Below are 5067 nucleotides of genomic sequence, written 5' to 3' on the forward strand. Positions count from 1 at the left end.
AGAGGAAGCTAAGGGAAGCTAAAGCACAACTCTCCGGAGAAAATCTGACAGAAATTTTCGAAAAAGAAGGAGACATGGCCGAAAATAATAACAATGCAAGGAAGATGCTTGGTGACTTTACTGCACCAAATTCCAATTTACATGGAAGAAGAATCTCAATCCCTGCCATTGGAGCAAACAATTTTGAGCTTAAACCTCAATTAGTTTCTCTGATGCAACGGAATTGCAAGTTTCATGGACTTCCATCAGAAGATCCTTTTCAGTTTTTAACTGAATTCTTACAGATCTGTGATACTGTTAAGACCAATAGGGTTGATCCCGAGGTCTACAGGCTTATGCTTTTCCCGTTTGCTGTAAGAGACAGAGCTAGAATATGGTTGGACTCTCAACCTAAGGATAGCCTAAACTCTTGGGATAAGCTGGTCACAGCTTTCTTAGCCAAGTTCTTTCCTCCTCGAAAGCTTAGTAAGCTTAGAGTGGATGTTCAAACCTTCAAACAGAAAGAAGGTGAGTCCCTCTATGAAGCTTAGGAGAGATACAAGGAACTGACCAAAAAGTGTCCTTTTGACATGCTTTCAGAATGGACCATCCTGGATATATTCTATGATGGTCTGTCTGAGCTATCAAAGATGTCACTGGACCACTCTGCAGGTGGATCCATTCACCTAAAGAAAACACCTGCAGAAGCTCAGGAACTCATTGACATGGTTGCAAATAACTAGTTCATGTACACTTCTGAAAGGAATCTTGTGAGTAATGGGACGCCTATGAGGAAGGAAGTTTTTGAAATTGATACTCTGAATGCCATATTAGCTCAGAATAAAATATTGAGTCAGCAAGTCAATATGATCTCTCAGAGTCTGAATGGATTGAAGGAATTATCCAACAGTACTATAGAGGCATCTTCTGAAAAAGAAGCTTATGATCCTGAGAACCCTGCAATAGCAGAGGTGAATTACATGGGTGAACCCTATGGAAACACCTATAATCCCTCATGGAGAAATCATCCAAATTTCTCATGGAAGGATCAACAAAAGCCTCCACAAGGCTTTAATAATGGTGGACGAAACAGGTTTAGCAATAGCAAACCTTTTTCATCATCCACTCAGCAACAGACAGAGAATTCTGAGCAGAATCCATCTAGCTTAGCAAATATAGTCTCTGATCTATCTAAGGCCACTTTAAGTTTCATGAATGAAACAAGGTCCTCCATTAGAAATTTGGAGGCAGAACTGGGCCAGCTGAGTAAAAGAGTCACTGAAACTCCTCCTAATACTCTCCCAAGCAATATAGAAGAAAATCCCAAGAGAGAGTGCAAGGCCATTGATTTGACCATCATGGCTGAACCTATAAGGGAGGGGGAGAACGTGAATTCTAGTGAGGAAGACCTCCTGGGACGCTCAGTAACCAATAAGGATTTTCCCTTTAAGGAACCAAAGGAATCTAAGGCTCATCTAGAGACCATAGAGATTCTATTGAACCTTCTTCTGCCCTTCATGAGCTCGGATGAGTATTCTTCTTCTGAAGAGAATGAAGATGTCACTGAAGAGCAAGTTGCTAAGTACTTTGGTGCAATCATGAAGCTGAATGCCAAATTATTTGGCAATGAGACTTGGGAAGATGAACCTCCCTTGCTCACCAATGAACTAAATGCATTGGATAGGCATAAATTATCTCAAAAGAAATAGGATCCTAGCAAATTCTTAATACCTTGTACCATAGGCACCATGACCTTTGAGAAGGCTCTGTGTGACTTGGGGTCAGGAATAAACTTAATGCCATTCTCTGTAATGGAGAAACTTGGGATCTTTGAGGTGCAAGCTGCCAGAATCTCATTAGAGATGGCAGACAACTCAAGAAAACAGGCTTATGGACTGGTAGAGGACGTGTTAGTAAAGGTTGAAGGCCTTTACATCCCTGCTGATTTCATAATCCTGGACACTGGGAAGGATGAGGATGAACATCATCCTTGGAAGACCCTTCCTAGCCACATCAAAAGCTGTGATTAATGTGGACAGAGGAGAGTTAATCCTTCAACTGAATAAGGACAACCTTGTGTTTAAGACTCAAGGATCTCCTTCTGTAACCATGGAGAGTAAGCATGAAAAGCTTCTCTCACTGCAGAGTCAACCAAAGCCCCCACAGTCAAACTCTAAGTTTGGTGTTGGGAGGCCACTGATGACAAGTCATCTTAGCCTAGTTTCACTAGCCTTTTTCTTTGATTTTATTAGGTTTTATGTACTTTCTTGCATTCTAAGAAAGTAATTTAGAATGAAAATGCATAACTTCTTTAAATCAAACAACCACCATTTATTTGATGCTAAATCATGAGGTTGAAGCCAAATTTAATTGATTTTTAATGATTTATAAGCCTTGTGAATTTAATGATACTTTGATTGGTTGTTTTGATTACTTGTAGGTGAAGAAAGAAGAAAAGAAGAAAAGTGTGGCATTAGAAACGTGCCCAAGGAAGCAAGAAGCGTGGCAAAAATCAAAGAAGAGTGAAAGCTATGTTAAGAAAGTAAACTGAGCTTCACAAGGAATAAAAGGAGAAGGCAAGGTACAAAGTTCAGTTTACTAAGTGAACTGAGCACTAAAGAAAGCAAGGAGGCAACATAAAGCTCAGTTCACAAATTGAGCTTTATCGGGGCTTTCAAGAATTAATTCAAAGAAAAATTCCCATGAATGAAGCCACCAAGTTTCGAACTCATGAGCTAAAGGAAGCAAGGAATGCTCCTTGCAAGAAAAATGAGAAGAAAATAGCCAAGTTTCGAACTTGGGAACTAACATGCTTGGGCCAAGTTTCGAACTTGGGAACTCTTTGGAACACAAGGGAGGAGCGCCACCAAGCTAGCAAGAAAATGAGCCAAGATGCACTCGAAGAGAATCGAACCAGGGAGCTTCATGAAGAGACAAGGAGGAGCGCCCACTCATCCAAGGAAATTAGCTCCAAGACTTCCTCCACCAAGTGTCGAACATGGAACCTTGAGGACAAGAGCAAGGCGCCACCAAGGAAAGCTCAGTTGGTTTTTCCAACTGAGCACTACATCACTAAGCTCCCCACACTTTGGCGCACAATTTTGCACACCAAGGGGGCTGTGACAAGCATTTTGGCGCACCAAGGAGGAAGCATTGCGCACACTTGACAAGGCCTAGAGCTCAGTTCAAAATTCCAACTGAGCTCTAGTGTCACACACACAACCAAGGCTGGGACGCGCACCAAATAACATGGACAGCAACACTTGGGAGCTCAGTTTGGTTTTCCAACTGAGCTTACCCCTGGGAGGTGCAATATTGGGCTGAAAATTGAATTAAAAATCCAACTTAATTCATTTCTTCACCAAATCAAAAGCCCATCCAAATTCCAAAATCCAAGAATAGAAAGTGTATAAATAGGAGCTAGTTTGATGTAATTAGGACCTCTAGACTTTACTTTGAATTTTCACTTTCATTTTGGAGCTTTTTACTTTGAATTTAGATCTTAGAGAATTGGGAAGAGGAATTGATCTCTCTTCTTCCTTGTTCTTGCTTGAGCACTCTTTTATTTTCTTACTTTTGATCTTGGATGAAGAATTGAAGAACTTCTGTTTTAATCTCACCTTGAGATCTCTTGTTTACTTCTTCTGCATAATTGAATTTCAATTTCTGTTTACTGCATCTTCTTCTACTCTTCTGCAATTTACTTCTGCAATTTACTTTTCATTTCCTTTTGCAATTGCTCTTGTTGGATCAAGGAAGGATTTGAGATCTAGACTTGTTATCTAGTCTCTTCCACTCCTGAGATCTTCAACCACTTCTAAATTGCTGCAAATTAAGCATTGCTCATTCTCTGTTTTTAAATTCTCAAAGCATTTTTACTTCTCTGTTGAGATCTAGTTTAATTCAATTAATCCTCTACTCTTCTGTTTATTGCAATTTACTTTTGCTTGTTTAATTTTTGCAATCCCCATTCCCAATTCCTTTTATGATTCAAGCAATTTACCTTTCTTGCACTTTAAGCTTCAGTTATTTATATTTCTTGCAATCTAAGTTTCTGCAATTTACCTTACTTGTTCTTTAAGATTCAGCACATTTACTTTCCTGCTCTTTCATTTACTGCAATTTCCCCTTCTCCATTTACATTTCAAGCAATTTAGTTTCTGCAAATTACAAACCACTCAACCAATACTTGATTCGCTTGACTAAATCAACCACTAAACTAAAATTGCTCAATCCTTCAATCCCTGTGGGATCGACCTCACTCATGTGAGTTATTATTACTTGATGCGACCCGATCCACTTGCCGGTGAGTTTTATTTTGGATCGTTTTCCACACATCAGGTTTTTGGCACCGTTGCCGGGGATTGAATTAGATTGACAATGATCAAGTGAAGTGGAGATCTAGATCAAGCACTTTTTATTTTCTGTTTCTTTAATTTTTGACTAACACACTAACTGTTTGAATTTTTGCTTAAGCCAACTAACATTTCACTTCAGCCATGGATTGAAGTGTTATTGCCTTTCTGGTGTTGTGTGATTCTTATGCTTTGGTTGTATGTCAGGTACAAGGAGAGTTATACCCACATTTTGTGAACAAGACGAAAGAACCCTCAGAAGATTAAGAAGAGCTGAAAGAGGGAAAAACATTGTTGGAGAAGAGGAGTCAGAAGAAGAATTCCAGGATATGGAGGAACACCTAACAAATCCACCAAATGGATCTGAAAGAGCAGCTAATAACAACAACAATCCACCACAGCGAAGAGTTTTAGCTTCCTACACATGTGCAGATCCTAGACATTGTGGGAGTAGCATTCTTACCCTAAATGTTAATGCAAATAACTTTGAACTAAAGCCACAACTCATCACCTTGGTTCAAAACAATTGTTCTTATGGAGGAGGACCACTTGAAGATCCTAACCAACACTTGTCCACCTTCTTGAGGATTTGTGACACTGTCAAAACCAATGGTGTGCACCCTGACAGTTACAAGCTACTGCTATTTCCATTTTCTCTCAGAGACAAAGCCACTCAATGGTTGGAATCCTTCCCAAGAGACAGCATCAACAATTGGGATGATCTAGTAACCAA

General features: G+C 39.7%; 1 non-coding gene across 1 annotated transcript; it reads right to left on the minus strand.

The window, feature by feature from the left end:
* Positions 1-467: 467 nt before the first annotated feature.
* Positions 468-575, minus strand: LOC112788666 (small nucleolar RNA R71). The gene has a single exon (XR_003196023.1). It is a non-coding gene; the product is annotated as a small nucleolar RNA R71 (small nucleolar RNA).
* Between the last annotated feature and the right edge of the window lie 4492 nt (positions 576-5067).

Source organism: Arachis hypogaea, chromosome 20 (assembly GCF_003086295.3).
Source record: "Arachis hypogaea cultivar Tifrunner chromosome 20, arahy.Tifrunner.gnm2.J5K5, whole genome shotgun sequence".
In the NCBI taxonomy this organism is placed as follows: Eukaryota; Viridiplantae; Streptophyta; class Magnoliopsida; order Fabales; family Fabaceae; genus Arachis; species Arachis hypogaea.